The sequence below is a fragment of the Leuresthes tenuis genome, unplaced genomic scaffold (genome assembly GCF_036924035.1).
Source record: "Leuresthes tenuis unplaced genomic scaffold, fLeuTen1.0.hap1 SCAF_34, whole genome shotgun sequence".
In the NCBI taxonomy this organism is placed as follows: domain Eukaryota; kingdom Metazoa; phylum Chordata; class Actinopteri; order Atheriniformes; family Atherinopsidae; genus Leuresthes; species Leuresthes tenuis.
The window spans coordinates 393322-417175 of record NW_027325388.1 but is presented as its reverse complement, the minus strand read 5'-3'; the positions used below and the strand labels follow the sequence as shown (position 1 = coordinate 417175).

The 23854-nt window shown below is 42.3% G+C and overlaps 2 non-coding genes and 1 pseudogene across 2 annotated transcripts; 1 reads left to right on the top strand and 2 right to left on the bottom strand.

Annotated features, from left to right (window-relative positions):
• Positions 1-5782: 5782 nt before the first annotated feature.
• On the bottom strand, positions 5783-5973 carry LOC140285301 (U2 spliceosomal RNA). Its single transcript, XR_011910395.1, has one exon. It is a non-coding gene; the product is annotated as a U2 spliceosomal RNA (small nuclear RNA).
• A 4953-nt stretch (positions 5974-10926) lies between these two features.
• LOC140285227 (U2 spliceosomal RNA) lies at positions 10927-11103 on the top strand (annotated as a pseudogene).
• A 12343-nt stretch (positions 11104-23446) lies between these two features.
• Positions 23447-23637, bottom strand: LOC140285298 (U2 spliceosomal RNA). The gene has a single exon (XR_011910393.1). It is a non-coding gene; the product is annotated as a U2 spliceosomal RNA (small nuclear RNA).
• Between the last annotated feature and the right edge of the window lie 217 nt (positions 23638-23854).

The window sequence follows — 23854 nt, the reverse complement described above, 5'->3', positions numbered from 1 at the left end:
AGTACAACGTTCTTTTTTGTTTAAGGCTATTATGACATGGATAAATATGAAGGACAAAGCAGTTTTAACTTAATCGGTTTCAACAAAATAGAAAGTATTACTTTGCAGTATACCAAAGAACAACACTAAACCTTTAGGAATCCGAGAATAAACTTATTTCCACGAGTTCTACACAATTTCGGATTTTGATATAAAATGAATTCCTTCACTCAAACCAAGTTAAATCTGCTTTTTCCTTGATATTTATCCATGTCTGAATCGGTTTCAACAAAATAAAAAGTATTACTTTGCAGTATACCAAAGAACAACACTAAACCTTTAGGAATCCGAGAATAAACTTATTTCCACGAGTTCTACACAATTTCGGATTTCTATATAAAATGAAATCCTTCACTCAAACCAAGTGAAAACTGCTTTGTCATATTTTTCAGCAAGTATGGTCGGACATTCACACCTACTCACAGCCGAACACCTCCGCTCCCGCATTTGATGGTGTATAGTCGGGCATTCTCACCATTTCTCATCAGGTTTTTGCAAATTATGATCTGACATTCACACCTGCTTTTGATGATGTATGGTTGGGCATTCGCACCTTTTTTTACCCATTTTTCAGGAGATATGGGTGGACATTCACACCTTCTTGCAGCTGAACACCTCCTCTCCCGCATATGATCATGTGCGGTTTGATATTCGAAAATTTTCTTTCATGTTTTTTAGCAATTATTGATGGACATTGAGACCTTCTTGCAGCTGAATACCTCTGCTCCCGCTTTTGACGGTGTATAGTCGGGCTTCCGAGCCTTTTCTTCCCCGGTTTTTACAAATTATGGTTGGACATTCAGACCTTCTTGCAGCCGAAAACCTCCGCTCCCTCTTTTGATCATACATTGTCGGGCATTCACACCTTTTCTTAACCGCTTTTTACAAAACATGGTCGGACTTTCACACCTTCTTGTAGCCGAGCACATCCCTTCCCGCTATTGATTGTGTACAGACGGCCATTTTAACCTTTTCTTACCCGCTTTTTACCAACTACGGTCGGACATTCACACCTTCTTATGGCGGAACACCTCCGCTCCCTCTTTTGATGGTGTATGTTCGGGCATTCGAACCTTTTCTTACCCGCTTTTAACAAACTATGGTCGGACATTCAAACCTTGTAGCCGAACACATCCAGTCCTGCTTTTGATGATGTATGGTTGGGCATTCGCACCTTTTTTTTTACCCATTTTTGAGGAATTATGGGTGGACATTCACACCTTCTTGCAGCTAAACACCTCCGCTCCCACTTATGATCATGTGCGGTTTGATATTCGAAAATTTTCTTTCATGTTTTCTAGCAATTATTGATGGACATTCAGACCTTCTTGCAGCTGAACCCCTCTGCTCCCGCTTTTGATGGTGTATAGTCGGGCTTTCGAGCCTTTTCTTCCCCGGTTTTTACAAATTATGGTTGGACATTCAGACCTTCTTTTAGCCGAAAACCTCCGCTCCCTCTTTTGATCATACATTGTCGGGCATTCGCACCTTTTCTTACCCGCTATTTACAAAACATGGTCGGACTTTCACACCTTCTTGTAGCCGAACACATTCGCTCCCGCTATTGATTGTGTACAGTCGGGTATTTTAACCTTTTCTTACCCACTTTTTAGCAACTACGGTCGGACATTCACACCTTCTTATGGCGGAACACCTCCGCTCCCTCTTTTGATGGTGTATGTTTGGGCATTCGAACCTTTTCTTACCCGCTTTTTACAAACTATGGTCGGACATTCAAACCTTCTTGTAGCCGAACACATCCAGTTCTGCTTTTGAGGATGTATGGTCGGACTTTCACACCTTTCAGTAGCCAAACAACTCCGCTCCCACTATTGATTGTGTACAGTCGGGTATTTTAACCTTTTCTTACCCGCTTTTTACCAATTATTGTTGGACATTCACACCTTCTTACAGCGGAACACCTCCGCTCCCTGTTTTGATCATTTATGGTCTGGCAATACTACCTTTTCTTAACCGTTTTTGAGTAATTATGGCTAGACATTCACAGCTTCTTGCATCCGAACACCTCTTCTCTGCTTTTGATGATGAATAGTCCGGCATTCTTACCTTTTCTAACACATTTTTCAGTAATTATTGTCGGTCATTCACACCTTTCTCATCAGCTTTTTGCAAATTATGATCTGACATTCACACCTACTTGCAGCCGAACACCTCGGCTTCCGTTTTTGATGGTGTATATTTTGGCATTCGAACCTTTTCTTACCCACTTTTTACAAACTATGCTCGGACATTCACACCTTCTTGCAGCGAAACCCCTCCGCTCCCTCTTTTGATTGTGTATGTTCGGGCATTCGAACCTTTTCTTACCCGCTTTTTACAAACTATGGTCGGACATTCAAACCTTCTTGTGGCCGAACACATCCACTTCTGCTTTTTATGATGTATAGTTGGGCATTCACACCTTTTCTTACCCATTTTTCAGTAATTATTGGTTGGAAATTCAGACCTTGCAGCCGAACACCTCCGCTCCCTCTTTTGATTATACATTGTCGGGCATTCGCACCTTGTCTTACCCGCGTTTTACAAACCATGGTCGGACTTTCACACCTTCTTGTAGCCGAACAACTCCGCTCCCGCTATTGATTGTGTAGAGTCGGGTATTTTAACCTTTTCTTACCCGCTTTTTACCAATTATGGTCGGACTTTCACACCGTCTTACAGCGGAACACCTCCGCTCCCTCTTTTGATGGTGTATGTTCGGGCATTCAAACTTTTTCTTACCCACTTTTTACAAACTATGGTCGGACATTCAAACCTTCTTGTAGCAGAACACATCCACTTCTTCTTTTGATGATGTATGGTTGGGCATTCGCACCTTTTCTTACCCATTTTTCAGGAATTATGGGTGGACATTCACACCTACTTGCAGTCGAACAGCTCTGCTCCCACTTTTGATTATGTTTGGTTGGATATTCGAACCTTTTCTTAACTGCTTTTTACAAACTTTGGTCGGACGTTCACACCTTCTTGCAGCCGAACACCTCCGTTTCCGCTTTTGATGGTATATATTCGGGCATTCGAACCTTTTCTTACCCGCTTTTTACCAACTATGGTCGGACATTCGCACCATCTTACAGCGGAACACCTCCGCTCCCTCTTTTGATGGTGTATTTTCGGGCATTCGCACCTTTTCTTACCCGCTTTTTACAAACTATGGTTGGACATTCAAACCTTCTTGTAGCCGAAAACCTCCACTCCCTCTTTTGATCATACATTGTCGGGCATTCGCACCTTTTCTTACCCGCTTTTTAAAAACTATGCTCGGACATTCAAACCTTCTTGTAGCCAAACACATCCACTCCTGCTTTTGTTGATGTATGGTTGGGCATTCGAACCTACTTGTTGCCCGCTTTTCATTAATTATGGGTGGACATTCAGACCTACTTGCAGCCGAACACCTCGGCTTCCGCTTTTGATGGTGTATATTTTTGCATTCGAACCTTTTCTTACCCGCTTTTTACAAACCATGGTCGGACTTTCACACCTTCTTTTAGCCGAACAACTCCGCTCCCGCTATTGATTGTGTAGAGTCGGGTATTTTAACCTTTTCTTACCCGCTTTTTACCAACTATGGTTGGACATTCACACCTTCTTACAGCGGAACACCTCCGCTCCCTCTTTTGATGGTGTATGTTCGGGCATTCGAACCTTTTCTTACCCGCTTTTTACAAACTATGCTCGGACATTCACAACTTCTTGCAGCGAAACACCTCCGCTCCCTCTTTTGATTGTGTATGTTCGGGCATTCAAACCTTTTCTTACCCGCCTTTTACAAACTATGGTCGGACATTCAAACCTTCTTGTGGCCGAACACATCCACTTCTGCTTTTGATGATGTATAGTTGGGCATTCACACCTCTTCTTACCCATTTTTCAGTAATTATTGGTGGACATTCAGACCTTCTTGCAGCTGAACACCTCTGCTCCCGCTTTTGATGGTGTATAGTCTGGCTTTCGAGGCTTTTCTTCAACGGTGTTTACAAATTATGGTTGGAAATTCAGACCTCGCAGCCAAACACCTCCGCTCCCTCTTTTGATCATACATTGTCGGACATTCGCACCTTGTCTTACCCGCGTTTTACAAACCATGGTCGGACATTCACAGCTTCCTCTCCACCATACTTGTATGGTGGGATATTCACACCCACTTGCATCCGAAGACCTCCGCCCCCACTTTTGTTGATATTTAGTCGGTCGTTCACACCTTACCCGTTTTCTTGCAGCCAAACACCTCTGATCTCGCTTTTGATGATGTAAGATTCGGCATTCAGACCTTGCTTTTCCTGCTTTTCACCAACTATAGACGGACATTCACACCTTCTTGCAGCCGAACACTTCCGCTCCACCTTTTAGGTTTCTATCACACCTTTTTTTTCACCGCATTTTATAGATTATGGTTGGAAATTCTCAACCACTCATCCGAAGACCTCTCCTCCCGCTTTTGTTAATATATTTGAACTTTAGTCAGACATTCACACCTACTTGCAGCCGAACACCACCTCTCTAGCTTTTGATGATGTATGGTCCGGCATTCTTACCGTTTCTAACACATTTTTCAGCAATTATGGTAGGACATTCACACCTTCTTGCAGCTGAACACCTCCTCTCCCACTTATGATCATGTGCAGATTGATTTTCGAAAATTTTCTTTCATGTTTTCTAGCAATTAATGATGGACATTTAGACCTTCTTGCAGCTGAACACCTCCGCTCCCGCTTTTGATCATACATTGTCAGGCATTCGAACCTTGTCTTACAAACTTTAGTCAAACATTCACACCTTTTTGCAGCCGAACACAGTTTTTTTCAGCCGAACTTGGGCATTCGAACCTTTTCATACCCACTTTTTACCAACTATGGTCGGACATTCAAACCTTCTTGTAGCCGAACACATCCAGTCCTGCTTTTGATGATGTATGTTCAGGCATTCGAACCTTTTCTTACCAGCTTTTTACAAACTATGCTCGGACATTCAAACCTTCTTGTAGCCGAACACATCCACTCCTGCTTTTGATGATGTATGGTTGGGCATTCGAACCTACTTGTTGCCCGCTTTTCATTAATTATGGGTGGACATTCACACCTTGTCGCAGCCAAACACCTCCGCTCCCTGTTTTGATCATGTATGGTTGGACATTCGCACCTTTTCTCACCCGCTTTTTGCAAACTATGGTCGGCCATTCACAGCTTCCTCTCCACCATACTTCTATGGTGGGATATTCACACCCACTTGCATCCGAAGACCTCCGCCCCCACTTTTGTTGATATTTAGTCGGTCATTCGCACCTTACCCACTTTTGGCAAACTATGGCCTTCTTGCAGCCAAAAACCTCTGATCTCGCTTTTGATGATGTAAGGTTGGGCATTCAGACCTTGCTTCACCTGCTTTTCACCAAATATAGTCGGACATTCACACCTTCTTGCAGCCGAACACTTCCGCTCCACCTTTTAGTTTTCTATGGGGCATTCACACCTTTTTTTTCACCGCATTTTATAAAAACACCACAGGAACACCGTATTGAGGCTTTGTTCTGACCGCTCATTCGGTGTCGCGTTTCTTTCAAGCAATTCTCCTGGTTAGCCCGCACTCGGCTCGCTCCCAGAGCCGTGTTAAAGTCTACTTCGCATTCACTCTCTTTTCTCAGCAGACTAAAAGAAAGTTTCATCTTGGGCTCCCTGAAACCTCCATCCTGCACCGCTGTTTGCTTTTTCACAAGAGCAGAGGAGAGCGCACCGTTCCCAGGGGCACTACAGTACCGGGTCGATGCTTGGAGTGAACGGAGCAAGCTCCTTTTTCAACTCCTATTGATACAAATCCATTTAATATGTAGTCCTCGCATAGAGGACACATCAGACATTAAACTGATAAGAACAGATACTACACTTGATCTTAGCCAAAAGGCCGAGAAGCGATAACTGTCCACTGGTTCACGTCCGAGGGCCCTTCCTGGCACAATGCGCACTTGTAGCGGTGTTCTTTTTATGGCCATAGTGTCACTTTGCACCTCGGCCCACCCGCTGCACTGAGCACTCTTCAGCCCTTTTAAATGGTATAACTTTACACTACCGCACGCTCCAGCGAGCACCATTCAAGCAACAACTTTGCACTCCAGCTTCGAACATTGGCACAGTCGCAACAAGTAAGGCGACTCTACTCAGAGAAGTCACTCTGCACAGTAACAAGATTTCTTTTGCACAGACAGAAAGGGCTTCATCCGCAAAGGTAAAGCCTGCCAAAAATAGAAACAACTCATTAGTGCTGCTCAACGTTGTACTTTGCAGTAAAAGAAAGAGCAAATCTAAAGATTCAGGAATCCGAGAATAAGCTTACTTCCATGAGTTCTTCACGATTTCGGATTTTGCTATAAAATGAATTCCTTCACTCAAACTAAATTAAAACTGCTAAACCGCTAATCTGTTACATGCAAGGCAGATGTCAAATTCGCCGAAATAGGATCTAAGGGTATTTGGCCAATCGAGCTGTAGCAGCTTCGGTAAAAGAGTATAAGTTGAAGAGTTTGTGAATAAAGGTGTGCGCACACATAGTGAGTTGTAGGAAAATAGGCAGGGAGCAATGCCGGCTGGGGTATAGGTTCTTGTATGTTGTCTGACTGTTTGATTTGAATGTGTTGTGTAAGTGTCCTGTTGAATGTTACATGTTTGGGCTTTGACACGCTTCACTGTGGTTGTTAACTGTGTGGTGTGTCCTGAAATGTTATATGTTTGGGCTGTGTGACATGCTTAATGCTTTTCAGTAGCAACCCACTTATTCATATATAGCAACTGACAACATAAGAAGTCCGGACATACTTTGATAGTAGTTGTAGAAGTATCCTTATTGATAATAGATAAACTAATTCATAGTGATAGAACAGTAGATGAACAGGTGCCTGCACATGTCTCATGAAAATAAAATGGGTGTATGATTGCTGACGGCAGAGCAATACTGCCAAACTTATGAGTTCTTGTGGCAAACTTGATTCAGTGTCTTGACGTGTATACGCTGTTTCGCTGACTTGTCACAAGAAACAAAGTGTGTTTGATAAGATCCGACCATTTTATTACGGGAGGATCAGTATGTATGGATTCTGATGTGACTGATAAACTCATTCGTATCTTAAGCATAATCTAATACGTGAGACAACGCCCTGGCACACAATCAAAAAAAAAAAAAGAGAGAGCGGTTTTGTGTCCCCACAGTCCATAATGTAGAAAAGAGAGAAAAAAGCCTTTCTGATTTGTTGTGTGTGCTCACAGTGCAGAGTGTAGAGAAAAGAGAGAAAAGAAAGCCGTTTTGGTGTCACGGGTGTTGTGACTTACACACACACATTTCTGAATTGAGAAAGGAAATTATTTTAGAGGAAGCACTACAGTTTAGATCCCACATTTGTTGATAGGCATTCATTTAATTTTTCTTTTAATCAGTTTTAAAGTGAATACTAACTGAGAAGTTTAGAAGCTTGGTTCAAGAGCAAAACTTGGTTTATGATCAGCTGAGTCTCTAAACAGAACAGCAAAGGGCTTCATCGAACATTTAAAAAAGATTCAGATTGTTAGAATATCCAGAATTTATAGGAATGGTGGTGATTACTCTTATTTTCTAGAATGGAAATAACTGCACCATGTCTGTTTTATGAATTTAAGGGGCTAAAAAGTTTTGTTCTCGTTTTTCTATGATTAACCGAATGTATGTGAGAGTCCAAACAGACAGAAGGGTTACGGCCGAGCGCTGGACCTTCCAAAAAAGATGAGACAGGCTGGACCCGTGCCATACTAGTTAAGGCCTGCCTGTGGATTACAGGTTCTTTAAACTCTCACACACACAAACCCACACACGTTCGCACACATACACCCATACACACACACATTCTTGAACTTGCTGCAAGATTAAACCTTTGCATTAACTGACTCCAGCAACTCTGAGTCTCATTGAGAGACTTTTCTCAACAATTGGGTCCTCAAACCAGATCTCAAAGTTTTTTCCGCTGTCCAGGGTCGGAGCTGAAACCGTGCACGGGGGAGTCCAGTACTCCTAATGAAAGACCCCCTGCTGAATTGCGGTAATTAGGGGCCAGTGTCCACTGAAAGGGGAAAAAGGGACGAGATCGTACTTTTGAATCAATGGCCAGAAGCCATTGGCAGTGCAGGCATCAACAATAATGGTGTTATTTCACCCATTAACACTTAAGGTACCTCATGCAGTGGCTGTGATATGGTTACTTAACAAAATATCTTTACCAGACATCTCTCCTACATAACAGTTCTTCTTTCACAGCCACACCTTGTTGTCGAGAGATGTGCTACACTTAATCCATCCACACTGCTACCTACCCCACAGATGGAAAGCCTCATGATTGCATGTCAGAAATAACCATCAGTGTTTTACCCAGGCCAGACTTAACTGATATACATTATGAAAATGCAGAAATAACTATATTTATTCAACAGATCAAGGAAAAAAACCCTGATGGCACAAATGCTACAGGATTTGCAGTAGTAACAGAAACTGAAGTTTTCTTAAAACAACCACTACCAAAAAATTACTCTGTTCAAGCAGTCGAATTGGTAGCTTTAACTGAAGCTTGTAAATTAAATAACAAAAAGGTTGTTAACGTTTACACTGACAGTCAGTATGCCTTCTCAACTGTACATGTGTTAACACAGCATTGGAAAAACAGGTATGTTGACATCCACAGCTAAATGTATAAACTACAAATATTTTAGCATTATTAGATGTTATTCAATTGCCATCTACAATAGACTCGTATGAATGACCGGAAGGAAAACCATACTGCCAAAGAATTTGTTTAAATATGCTGCAGTATTGAGCCACGGACCATGTCATGTCTCAACAGGAGGGATGGAAGCAATAATGAACCAGGTTTTTACAGCATATGGTTTTACTAATTATTAAAAACATTTTTTTAGAATAAATAAATGAATAAAGTTTTGTCTAGCAGGTCAAATATGTGCAAAATACATTCCACAGGGCAATCTAAGACCAAAACGAAGATAATTCCCTAAGCCAGTGTATCTTTTTCAACATATTTGTTTGGATTTCATTATTTCATTATTTTGTAGATTTCATTGAACTAAATTAATGTTAAGGGAAACGATTCTGCTCAGTGACAACAGAGGTTTTTACCAAATGGTCTGAAATATTTCCATGTGCACAAGCAGATGCACTCTCAGTAGCAAAATCACGCGTAAAATAACTCATTTCTAGATTTGAAATTCCTGAAAAGATCTTCAGTGATAATTTGACACACTTTGTAAACAATGTCATCTCACTGATGGCAAAGAACTTAAAATAGACCTTAGAAACCACTGTGATATAGAAGGTTTCGCTAACACATTGGAATTGTTTTACTATTTACATATGCATGTGCAGTGAAGAATTGCTTGCTGCTGATAAATGCAAAGAAGAACAGCTTACACATAAATGCTCACATATAGGCTGCTGAATGCAATGAAGACCTGCGTATCCAGTAAAGTTCAATGTCAATGTGTAATATCCAATTAGGATTTGCAAAACAGTGAAGTTAAACAATGAATGGGTCCATAGTCGGTATGAGAAGACTACAGGAATATTTACCTGGGTGTACGTTCAAATTATTGTAAATTATTGTTTGTTTGTTTGTTAGTATGTATATGAATGTTATGTGTATAAACTGTGTTGAGTTGTAGTTACTCAGTAGTGTCTCAGTGAAACAACCGACGGGGGAAGCCTTGCGGTGACAACAAAAGCAGTGTTTTACTGATCAGTCAAGTTGCTCCACTGTACTCCATACAAACTGGTTGGCTACTGAAGGGATAGAAAATGGGGAATACTTGTTTTAAAGCAAACAAGGAATTAGATGGGAAAAATACATGTTTTAACGGGACCCAGACAATATTAAATACTCAGACAGATGGGAGAAGAAGTGTAGTTTTGTAGGAAATCACAAAATTATTACATAAAATGAGTGAAATCAATTGAAGAATGCCTTTCTGGAGAGCTGTTTACCACAGATGAGCAGCTTTGCGACCAAGCACATTGTAGATCGCTTTACTGCCAAAATGATCTAGTTTAATGGATTGGTTTAGACATTTATAACAGCATTTTAAGAACAAAGAGAGAAACAAAAAGGGACAACGCTTCATGGTGGAAGGTGATGTATAAATAACTGTGTATATGATGAAGGAGAGACCATTTGAGCAGCACAGCCATTTCGCAGCACAGGGACAGCAGTTCAAGTTAAAGGATCTCCCATGTGGTATCACCTGTCACACTGTCAAGGCATCAAAAGAAGAAAAAATCACCAAACTCAAGGACAAAGAGACGAAGACTCCGGTGAACGAAGAGAGAGGACTTACAAACCAGAAATACAAAAGGATGCTCGATATCAAGATCCAGAAGAAGAGGCTAACAATGCCACGAACACTTACGATGCTGGGAATGATGCCAGCAATGAACAGAGAAGAAGATTCAGTGTCATCAATCTGCAACACGTGCCTCTAATGAGGGGGTGAATATAGAATCCTCAACGATTACAACGTCTCTGGGAACTGTGACAACAACAAGGTTTAAACCATTTTGATATATATTGTAACCTATTGGCTAAGGAATAGTGCTGAAAATGAGGTAAATCTAATCCACCACTGTCCTTGGTCTTCTGTAGGGTTTTTAAACTAATACGTGGTGGTTTGTTTTTCCACAGAAATTTGGAGATGCATGAATCTAGTGACTTAAACCAAGTAGCAGATAGTTTTATGGGGATCATTGAGAACAAATAGTTAACTTTTGGTAGTATCATCATTTTAATGGTTGTAACTCTCCCCATAAGTGATATAGGTAAGGACTTCCAACGAGAGAGATCGTCCTCTACTCTCTTTACTAATTGCACATAATCCATCTGTACTTATCAGTTTAATATGTGATATGTCTATGCAAGGACTACATATTAAATGGATTTTTATCAATAGGAGTTGAAAAAGGAGCTTGCTCCGTTCACTCCAAGCATCGACCCGGTACTGCAGTGCCGCTGGGAACGGTGCGCTCTCCTCTGCTGTTGTGAAAAAGCTAACAGCGGTGCAGGATGGAAGTTTCTTTTAGTCTGCTGAGAAAAGAGAGTGAATGCGAAGTAGACTTTAACACGGCTCTGGGAGCGAGCCGAGTGCGGGCTAACCAGGAGAAATGCTTGAAAGAAACGCGACACCGAATGAGCGGTCAGAACAAAGCCTCAATACGGTGTTCCTGTGGTGTTTTTATAAAATGCGGTGAAAATAAAGGTGTGAATGCCCCATAGAAAACTAAAAGGTGGAGCGGAAGTGTTCGGCTGCAAGAAGGTGTGAATGTCCGACTATATTTGGTGAAAAGCAGGTGAAGCAAGGTCTGAATGCCCAACCTTACATCATCAAAAGCGAGATCAGAGGTTTTTGGCTGCAAGAAGGCCATAGTTTGCCAAAAGCGGGTAAGGTGCGAATGACCGACTAAATATCAACAAAAGTGGGGGCGGAGGTCTTCGGATGCAAGTGGGTGTGAATATCCCACCATACAAGTATGGTGGAGAGGAAGCTGTGAATGGCCGACCATAGTTTGCAAAAAGCGGGTGAGAAAAGGTGCGAATGTCCAACCATACATGATCGAAACAGGGTGTTTGGCTGCGACAAGGTGTGAATGTCCACCCATAATTAATGAAAAGCGGGCAACAAGTAGGTTCGAATGCCATACCATACATCATCAAAAGCAGGAGTGGATGTGTTCGGCTACAAGAAGGTTTGAATGTCCGAGCATAGTTTGTAAAAAGCGGGTAAGAAAAGGTTCGAATGCCCGAACATACACCATCAAAAGAGGGAGCGGAGGTGTTCCGCTGTAAGACGGTGTGAATGTCCGACCATAGTTGGTAAAAAGTGGGTATGAAAAGGTGCGAATGCCCAAATTCGGCTGCAAAAAACTGTGTTCGGCTGCAAAAAGGTGTGAATGTTCGACTAAAGTTTGTAAAAAGCGGGTAAGACAAGGTGCGAATGCCTGACAATGTATGATCAAAAGCGGGAGCGGAGGTGTTCAGCTGCAAGAAGGTCTAAATGTCCATAATTAATTGCTAGAAAACATGAAAGAAAATTTTCGAAAATCAATCCGCACATGATCATAAGTGGGAGAGGAGGTGTTCAGCTGCAAGAAGGTGTGAATATCCTACCATAATTGCTGAAAAATGTGTTAGAAACGGTAAGAATCCCGGACCATACCTCATCAAAAGCTAGAGAGGTGGTGTTCGGCTACAAGTAGGTGTGAATGTCTGACTAAAGTTCAAATATATTAACAAAAGCAGGAGGAGAGGTCTTTGGATGAGTGGTTGAGAATTTCCAACCATAATCTATAAAATGCGGTGAAAAAAAAGGTGTGATAGAAACCTAAAAGGTGGAGCGGAAGTGTTCGGCTGCAAGAAGGTGTGAATGTCCATCTATAGTTGGTGAAAAGCAGGAAAAGCAAGGTCTGAATGCCCAATCTTACATCATCAAAAGCGAGATCAGAGGTGTTTGGCGGCAAGAAAACGGGTAAGGTGTGAATGACCGACTAAATATCAACAAAAGTGGGGGCGGAGATCTTCGGATGCAAGTGGGTGTGAATATCCCACCATACAAGTATGGTGGAGAGGAAGCTGTGAATGGCCGACCATAGTTTGCAAAAAGCGGGTGAGAAAAGGTGCGAATGTCCAACCATACATGATCAAAACAGGGAGCGGAGGTGTTTGGCTGTGACAAGGTGTGAATGTCCACCCATAATTAATGAAAAGCGGGCAACAAGTAGGTTCGAATGCCCAACCATACATCAACAAAAGCAGGAGTGGATGTGTTTGGCTACAAGAAGGTTTGAATGTCCGAGCATAGTTTGTAAAAAGCGGGTAAGAAAAGGTGCGAATGCCCGAACATACACCATCAAAAGAGGGAGCGGAGGTGTTACACTTGAAAGACGGTGTGAATGTCCGACCATAGTTGGTAAAAAGTGGGTAAGAAAAGGTTCGAATGCCCGAATATATACCATCAAAAGCGGAAGCGGAGGTGTTCGGCTGCAAGAAGGTGTGAAAGTCCGACCATGGTTTGTAAAAAGCGGGTAAGAAAAGGTGCGAATGCCCGACAATGTATGATCAAAAGAGGGAACGGAGGTTTTCGGCTGCAAGAAGGTCTAAATGTCCAACCATAATTTGTAAAAACCGGGGAAGAAAAGGCTCGGAAGCCCGACTATACACCATCAAAAGCGGGAACGGAGGTTTTCGGCTACAAGAAGGTTTGAATGTACGACCATAGTTTGTAAAAAGCGGGTAAGAAAAGGTGCGAATGCCTGAACATACACCATCAAAAGAGGGAGCGGAGGTGTTACACTTGAAAGACGGTGTGAATGTCCGACCATAGTTGGTAAAAAGTGGGTAAGAAAAGGTTCGAATGCCCGAATATATACCATCAAAAGCGGAAGCGGAGGTGTTCGGCTGCAAGAAGGTGTGAACGTCCGACCAAAGTTTGTAAAAAGCAGTTAAGAAAAGGTTCGAATATCCAACCAAACATAATCAAAAGTGGGAGCAGAGCTGTTCGACTGCAAGTAGGTGTGAATATCCACCCATAATTCCTGAAAAATGGGTAAGAAAAGGTGCGAATGCCCAACCATACATCATCAAAAGAAGAAGTGGATGTGTTCTGCTACAAGAAGGTTTGAATGTCCAACCATAGTTTGTAAAAAGCGTGTAAGAAAAAGTTCGATTGCCCGAACATACACCATCAAAAGAGGGAGCGGAGGTGTTCCGCTGTAAGATGCTGCGAATGTCCGACCATAGTTGGTAAAAAGCGGGTAAGAAAAGGTTAAAAAACCGGACTGTACACAATCAATAGCGGGAGCGGAGTTGTTCGGCTACAAGAAGGTGTGAAAGTCCGACCATGGTTTGTAAAAAGCGGGTAAGAAAAGGTGCGAATGCCCGACAATGTATGATCAAAAGAGGGAACGGAGGTTTTCGGCTGCAAGAAGGTCTAAATGTCCAACCATAATTTGTAAAAACCGGGGAAGAAAAGGCTCGGAAGCCCGACTATACACCATCAAAAGCGGGAACGGAGGTTTTCGGCTACAAGAAGGTTTGAATGTACGACCATAGTTTGTAAAAAGCGGGTAAGAAAAGGTGCGAATGCCTGAACATACACCATCAAAAGAGGGAGCGGAGGTGTTACACTTGAAAGACGGTGTGAATGTCCGACCATAGTTGGTAAAAAGTGGGTAAGAAAAGGTTCGAATGCCCGAATATATACCATCAAAAGCGGAAGCGGAGGTGTTCGGCTGCAAGAAGGTGTGAACGTCCGACCAAAGTTTGTAAAAAGCAGTTAAGAAAAGGTTCGAATATCCAACCAAACATAATCAAAAGTGGGAGCAGAGCTGTTCGACTGCAAGTAGGTGTGAATATCCACCCATAATTCCTGAAAAATGGGTAAGAAAAGGTGCGAATGCCCAACCATACATCATCAAAAGAAGAAGTGGATGTGTTCTGCTACAAGAAGGTTTGAATGTCCAACCATAGTTTGTAAAAAGCGTGTAAGAAAAAGTTCGATTGCCCGAACATACACCATCAAAAGAGGGAGCGGAGGTGTTCCGCTGTAAGATGCTGCGAATGTCCGACCATAGTTGGTAAAAAGCGGGTAAGAAAAGGTTAAAAAACCGGACTGTACACAATCAATAGCGGGAGCGGAGTTGTTCGGCTACAAGAAGGTGTGAAAGTCCGACCATGGTTTGTAAAAAGCGGGTAAGACAAGGTGCGAATGCCCGACAATGTATGATCAAAAGAGGGAGCGGAGTTGTTCGGCTGCAAGGTCTGAATTTCCAACCATAATTTGTAAACACCGTTGAAGAAAAGGCTCGAAAGCCCGACTATACACCATCAAAAGCGGGAGCGGAGGTGTTCAGCTGCAAGAAGGTCTGAATGTCCACCAATAATTACTGAAAAATGGGTAAGAAAAGGTGTGAATGCCCAACTATACATCATCACAAGCAGAAGTGGATGTGTTCGGCCACAAGAAGGTTTAAATGTCCGACCATAGTTTGTAAAAGGCGGGTAAGAAAAGGTTCGAATGCCCGAACATACACAATCAAAAGAGGGAGCGGAGGTGTTTCACTGCAAGAAGGTGTGAATGTCCGAGAATAGTTTGTAAAAAGTGGGTAAGAAAAGGTTCGAATGCCAGAACATACACCATCAAAAGAGGGAGCGGAGGTGTTCCGCTGTAAGAAGGTGTGAATGTCCAACCATAGTTGGTAAAAAGCGGGTAAGAAAAGGCTAAAATACCCAACTCTACACAATCAATAGCGGGAGCGGAGTTGTTCGGCTAAAAGAAGGTATGAAAGTCCGACCATGGTTTGTAAAAAGCGGGTAAGAAAAGGTTCGAATGCCAAAATATACACCATCAAAAGCGGAAGCCGAGGTGTTCGGCTGCAAGTAGGTGTGAATGTCAGATCATAATTTGTAAAAAGCTGATGAGAAAGGTGTGAATGACCGACAATAATTGCTGAAAAATGTGTTAGAAAAGGTAAGAATGCCGGACCATTCATCATCAAAAGCCGGAGAAGAGGTGTTCGGCTGCAAGAAGCTGTGAATGTCCAGCCATAATAACTCAAAAACGGGTAAGAAAAGGTAGTATTGCCAGACCATAAATGATCAAAACAGGGAGCGGAGGTGTTCCGCTGTAAGAAGGTGTGAATGTCCCACCATAATTGGTAAAAAGTTGGTAAGAAAAGGTTAAAATACCCGACTGTACACAATCAATAGCGGGAAGGGATGTGTTCGGCTACAAGAAGGTGTGAAAGTCCGACCATGTTTTGTAAAAAGCGGGTAAGAAAAGGTGCGAATGCCCGACAATGTATGATCAAAAGAGGGAGCGGAGGTTTTCGGCTGCAAGAAGGTCTGAATGTCCAACCATAATTTGTAAAAACCGGGGAAGAAAAGGCTCGAAAGCCCAACTATACACCATCAAAAGCGGGAGCAGAGGTATTCAGCTGCAAGAAGGTCTCAATGTCCATCAATAATTGCTAGAAAACATGAAAGAAAATTTTTCGAATATCAAACCGCACATGATCATATGCGGGAGAGGAGGTGTTCAGCTGTAAGATGGTGTGAATGTCCATCCATAATTCCTGAAAAATGGGTAAAAAAAGGTGCGAATGCCCAACCATACAACATCAAAAGCAGGTGTGAATGTCATCATAATTTGCAAAAACCTGATGAGAAATGTTGAGAATGCCCGACTATACACCATCAAATGCGGGAGCGGAGGTGTTCGGCTGTGAGTAGGTGTGAATGTCCGACCATACTTGCTGAAAAATATGACAAAGCAGTTTTCACTTGGTTTGAGTGAAGGAATTCATTTTATATCAAAATCCGAAATTGTGTAGAACTCGTGGAAATAAGTTTATTCTCGGATTCCTAAAGGTTTAGTGTTGTTCTTTGGTATACTGCAAAGTAATACTTTCTATTTTGTTGAAACCCATTCAGACATGGATAAATATGAAGGACAAAGCAGTTTTAACTTGGTTTGAGTGAAGGAATTCATTTTATATCAAAATCCGAAATTGTGTAGAACTGGTGATAAGAAGCTTATTCTCGGATTCCTAAAAGTTTAGTGTTGTTCTTTGGTATACTGTAAAGTAATACTTTCTTTTTTGTTGAAACCTATTCAGACACGGATAAATATTAAGGACAAAGCAGTTTTAACTTGGTTTGAGTGAAGGAATTCATTTTATGTCAAAATCCGAAATTGTGTAGAACTGGCGATAAGAAGCTTATTCTCGGATTCCTAAAGGTTTAGTGTTGTTCTTTGGTATACTGCAAAGTAATACTTTCTTTTTTGTTGAAACCTATTCAGACATGGATAAATATTAAGGACAAAGCAGTTTTAACTTGGTTTGAGTGAAGGAATTCATTTTATATCAAAATCCGAAATTGTGTAGAACTGGTGATAAGAAGCTTATTCTCGGATTCCTAAAGGTTTAGTGTTGTTCTTTGGTATACTGCAAATTAATACTTTCTTTTTTGTTGAAACCTATTCAGACATGGATAAATATGAAGGACAAATCAGTTTTAACTTGGTTTGAGTGAAGGAATTCATTTTATATCAAAATCCGAAATTGTGTAGAACTGGTGATAAGAAGCTTATTCTCGGATTCCTGAAAAGGTTTAGAGTTGTTCTTTCCTATCCTGCAAAGTACAACGTTCTTTTTTGTTTAAAGCTATTATGACATGGATAAATATGAAGGACAAAGCAGTTTTAACTTAATCGGTTTCAACAAAATAGAAAGTATTACTTTGCAGTATACTAAAGAACAACACTAAACCTTTAGGAATCCGAGAATAAACTTATTTCCACGAGTTCTACACAATTTCGGATTTTGATATAAAATGAATTCCTTCACTCAAACCAAGTTAAAACTGCTTTGTCCTTGATATTTATCCATGTCTGAATCGGTTTCAACAAAATAAAAAGTATTACTTTGCAGTATACCAAAGAACAACACTAAACTTTTAGGAATCCGAGAATAAACTTATTTCCACGAGTTCTACACAATTTCGGATTTTGATATAAAATGAAATCCTTCACTCAAACCAAGTGAAAACTGCTTTGTCATATTTTTCAGCAAGTATGGTCGGACATTCACACCTACTCACAGCCGAACACCTCCGCTCCCGCATTTGATGGTGTATAGTCGGGCATTCTCACCATTTCTCATCAGGTTTTTGCAAATTATGATCTGACATTCACACCTGCTTTTGATGATGTATGGTTGGGCATTCGCACCTTTTTTTTTTACCCATTTTTGAGGAATTATGGGTGGACATTCACACCTTCTTGCAGCTAAACACCTCCGCTCCCACTTATGATCATGTGCGGTTTGATATTCGAAAATTTTCTTTCATGTTTTCTAGCAATTATTGATGGACATTCAGACCTTCTTGCAGCTGAACCCCTCTGCTCCCGCTTTTGATGGTGTATAGTCGGGCTTTCAAGCCTTTTCTTCCCCGGTTTTTACAAATTATGGTTGGACATTCAGACCTTCTTTTAGCCGAAAACCTCCGCTCCCTCTTTTGATCATACATTGTCGGGCATTCGCACCTTTTCTTACCCGCTTTTTACAAAACATGGTCGGACTTTCACACCTTCTTGTAGCCGAACACATTCGCTCCCGCTATTGATTGTGTGCAGTCGGGTATTTTAACCTTTTCTTACCAACTTTTTACCAACTACGGTCGGACATTCACACCTTCTTATGGCGGAACACCTCCACTCCCTCTTTTGATGGTGTATGTTTGGGCATTCGAACCTTTTCTTACCCGCTTTTTACAAACTATGGTCGGACATTCAAACCTTCTTGTAGCCGAACACATCCAGTTCTGCTTTTGAGGATGTATGGTCGGACTTTCACACCTTTTAGTAGCCAAACAACTCCGCTCCCGCTATTGATTGTGTACAGTCGGGTATTTTAACCTTTTCTTACCCGCTTTTTACCAATTATGGTCGGACATTCACACCTTCTTACAGCGGAACACCTCCGCTCCCTGTTTTGATCATTTATGGTCTGGCAATACTACCTTTTCTTACCCGTTTTTGAGTAATTATGGCTGGACATTCACAGCTTCTTGCATCCGAACACCTCTTCTCTGCTTTTGATGATGAATAGTCCGGCATTCTTACCTTTTCTAACACATTTTTCAGTAATTATTGTCGGTCATTCACACCTTTCTCATCAGCTTTTTGCAAATTATGATCTGACATTCACACCTACTTGCAGCCGAACACCTCGGCTTCCGTTTTTGATGGTGTATATTTTGGCATTCGAACCTTTTCTTACCCACTTTTTACAAACTATGCTCGGACATTCACACCTTCTTGCAGCGAAACCCCTCCGCTCCCTCTTTTGATTGTGTATGTTTGGGCATTCGAACCTTTTCTTACCCGCTTTTTACAAACTATGGTCGGACATTCAAACCTTCTTGTGGCCGAACACATCCACTTCTGCTTTTTATGATGTATAGTTGGGCATTCACACCTTTTATTACCCATTTTTCAGTAATTATTTGTTGGAAATTCAGACCTTGCAGCCGAACACCTCCGCTCCCTCTTTTGATCATACATTGTCGGGCATTCGCACCTTGTCTTACCCGCGTTTTACAAACCATGGTCGGACTTTCACACCTTCTTGTAGCCGAACAACTCCGCTCCCGCTATTGATTGTGTAGAGTCGGGTATTTTAACCTTTTCTTACCCGCTTTTTACCAATTATGATCGGACTTTCACACCGTCTTACAGCGGAACACCTCCGCTCCCTCTTTTGATGGTGTATGTTCGGGCATTCAAACTTTTTCTTACCCACTTTTTACAAACTATGGTCGGACCTTCAAACCTTCTTGTAGCAGAACACATCCACTTCTTCTTTTGATGATGTATGGTTGGGCATTCGCACCTTTTCTTACCCATTTTTCAGGAATTATGGGTGGACATTCACACCTACTTGCAGTCGAACAGCTCTGCTCCCACTTTTGATTATGTTTGGTTGGATATTCGAACCTTTTCTTAACTGCTTTTTACAAACTTTGGTCGGACGTTCACACCTTCTTGCAGCCGAACACCTCCGTTTCCGCATTTGATGGTATATATTCGGGCAGTCGAACCTTTTCTTACCCGCTTTTTACCAACTATGGTTGGACATTCACACCTTCTTACAGCGGAAAACCTCCGCTCCCTCTTTTGATGGTGTATGTTCTGGCATTCGAACCTTTTCTTACCCACTTTTTACAAACTATGCTCGGACATTCACACCTTCTTGCAGCGAAACACCTCCGCTCCCTCTTTTGATTGTGTATGTTCGGGCATTTAAACCTTTTCTTACCCGCCTTTTACAAACTATGGTCGGACATTCAAACCTTCTTGTGGCCGCACACATCCACTTCTGCTTGTGATGATGTATAGTTGGGCATTCACACCTTTTCTTACCCATTTCTCAGTAATTATTGGTGGACATTCAGACCTTCTTGCAGCTGAACACCTCTGCTCCCGCTTTTGATGGTGTATAGTCGGGCTTTCGAGGCTTTTCTTCAACGGTGTTTACAAATTATGGTTGGAAATTCAGACCTTGCAGCCGAACACCTCCGCTCCCTCTTTTGATCATACATTGTCGGGCATTCGCACCTTGTCTTACCCGCGTTTTACAAACCATGGTCGGACTTTCACACCTTCTTGTAGCCGAACAACTCCGCTCCCGCTATTGATTGTGTACAGTCGGGTATTTTAACCTTTTCTTACCCGCTTTTTACCAATTATGGTCGGACATTCACACCGTCTTACAGCGGAACACCTCCGCTCCCAATTTTGATGGTGTATGTTCGAGCATTCGAACTTTTTCTTACCCACTTTTTACAAGCTATGGTCGGACATTCAAACCTTCTTGTAGCAGAACACATCCACTTCTTCTTTTGATGATGTATGGTTGGGCATTCGCACCTTTTCTTACCCATTTTTCAGGAATTATGGGTGGAAATTCACACCTACTTGCAGTCGAACAGCTCTGCTCCCACTTTTGATTATGTTTGGTTGGATATTCGAACCTTTTCTTAACTGCTTTTTACAAACTTTGGTCGGACGTTCACACCTTCTTGCAGCCGAACACCTCCGCTTCCGCTTATGATGGTATATATTCGGGCATTCGAACCTTTTCTTACCCGCTTTTTACCAACTATGGTCGGACATTCGCACCATCTTACAGCGGAACACCTCCGCTCCCTCTTTTGATGGTGTATTTTCGGGCATTCGCACCTTTTCTTACCCGCTTTTTACAAACTATGGTTGGACATTCAAACCTTCTTGTAGCCGAAAACCTCCACTCCCTCTTTTGATCATACATTGTCGGGCATTCGCACCTTTTCTTACCCGCTTTTTACAAACTATGCTCGGACATTCAAACCTTCTTGTAGCCAAACACATCCACTCCTGCTTTTGTTGATGTATGGTTGGGCATTCGAACCTACTTGTTGCCCGCTTTTCATTAATTATGGGTGGACATTCAGACCTACTTGCAGCCGAACACCTCGGCTTCCGCTTTTGATGGTGTATATTTTTGCATTCGAACCTTTTCTTACCCGCTTTTTACAAACCATGGTCGGACTTTCACACCTTCTTTTAGCCGAACAACTCCGCTCCCGCTATTGATTGTGTAGAGTCGGGTATTTTAACCTTTTCTTACCCGCTTTTTACCAACTATGGTTGGACATTCACACCTTCTTACAGCGGAACACCTCCGCTCCCTCTTTTGATGGTGTATGTTCGGGCATTCGAACCTTTTCTTACCCGCTTTTTACAAACTATGCTCGGACATTCACACCTTCTTGCAGCGAAACACCTCCGCTCCCTCTTTTGATTGTGTATGTTCGGGCATTCAAACCTTTTCTTACCCGCCTTTTACAAACTATGGTCGGACATTCAAACCTTCTTGTGGCCGAACACATCCACTTCTGCTTTTGATGATGTATAGTTGGGCATTCACACCTCTTCTTACCCATTTTTCAGTAATTATTGGTGGACATTCAGACCTTCTTGCAGCTGAACACCTCTGCTCCCGCTTTTGATGGTGTATAGTCGGGCTTTCGAGGCTTTTCTTCAACGGTGTTTACAAATTATGGTTGGAAATTCAGACCTTGCAGCCGAACACCTCCGCTCCCTCTTTTGATCATACATTGTCGGACATTCGCACCTTGTCTTACCCGCGTTTTACAAACCATGGTCGGACATTCACAGCTTCCTCTCCACCATACTTGTATGGTGGGATATTCACACCCACTTGCATCCGAAGACCTCCGCCCCCACTTTTGTTGATATTTAGTCGGTCGTTCACACCTTACCCGTTTTCTTGCCGCCAAACACCTCTGATCTCGCTTTTGATGATGTAAGATTGGGCATTCAGACCTTGCTTTTCCTGCTTTTCACCAACTATAGACGGACATTCACACCTTCTTGCAGCCGAACACTTCCGCTCCACCTTTTAGGTTTCTATCACACCTTTTTTTTCACCGCATTTTATAGATTATGGTTGGAAATTCTCAACCACTCATCCGAAGACCTCTCCTCCCGCTTTTGTTAATATATTTGAACTTTAGTCAGACATTCACACCTACTTGCAGCCGAACACCACCTCTCTAGCTTTTGATGATGTATGGTCCGGCATTCTTACCGTTTCTAACACATTTTTCAGCAATTATGGTAGGACATTCACACCTTCTTGCAGCTGAACACCTCCTCTCCCACTTATGATCATGTGCAGATTGATTTTCGAAAATTTTCTTTCATGTTTTCTAGCAATTAATGATGGACATTTAGACCTTCTTGCAGCTGAACACCTCCGCTCCCGCTTTTGATCATACATTGTCAGGCATTCGAACCTTGTCTTACAAACTTTAGTCAAACATTCACACCTTTTTGCAGCCGAACACAGTTTTTTTCAGCCGAACTTGGGCATTCGAACCTTTTCATACCCACTTTTTACCAACTATGGTCGGACATTCAAACCTTCTTGTAGCCGAACACATCCAGTCCTGCTTTTGATGATGTATGTTCAGGCATTCGAACCTTTTCTTACCAGCTTTTTACAAACTATGCTCGGACATTCAAACCTTCTTGTAGCCGAACACATCCACTCCTGCTTTTGATGATGTATGGTTGGGCATTCGAACCTACTTGTTGCCCGCTTTTCATTAATTATGGGTGGACATTCACACCTTGTCGCAGCCAAACACCTCCGCTCCCTGTTTTGATCATGTATGGTTGGACATTCGCACCTTTTCTCACCCGCTTTTTGCAAACTATGGTCGGCCATTCACAGCTTCCTCTCCACCATACTTCTATGGTGGGATATTCACACCCACTTGCATCCGAAGACCTCCGCCCCCACTTTTGTTGATATTTACCCACTTTTGGCAAACTATGGCCTTCTTGCAGCCAAAAACCTCTGATCTCGCTTTTGATGATGTAAGGTTGGGCATTCAGACCTTGCTTCACCTGCTTTTCACCAAATATAGTCGGACATTCACACCTTCTTGCAGCCGAACACTTCCGCTCCACCTTTTAGTTTTCTATGGGGCATTCACACCTTTTTTTTCACCGCATTTTATAAAAACACCACAGGAACACCGTATTGAGGCTTTGTTCTGACCGCTCATTCGGTGTCGCGTTTCTTTCAAGCAATTCTCCTGGTTAGCCCGCACTCGGCTCGCTCCCAGAGCCGTGTTAAAGTCTACTTCGCATTCACTCTCTTTTCTCAGCAGACTAAAAGAAAGTTTCATCTTGGGCTCCCTGAAACCTCCATCCTGCACCGCTGTTTGCTTTTTCACAAGAGCAGAGGAGAGCGCACCGTTCCCAGGGGCACTACAGTACCGGGTCGATGCTTGGAGTGAACGGAGCAAGCTCCTTTTTCAACTCCTATTGATACAAATCCATTTAATATGTAGTCCTCGCATAGAGGACACATCAGACATTAAACTGATAAGAACAGATACTACACTTGATCTTAGCCAAAAGGCCGAGAAGCGATAACTGTCCACTGGTTCACGTCCGAGGGCCCTTCCTGGCACAATGCGCACTTGTAGCGGTGTTATTTTTATGGCCATAGTGTCACTTTGCACCTCGGCCCACCCGCTGCACTGAGCACTCTTCAGCCCTTTTAAATGGTATAACTTTACACTACCGCACGCTCCAGCGAGCACCATTCAAGCAACAACTTTGCACTCCAGCTTCGAACATTGGCACAG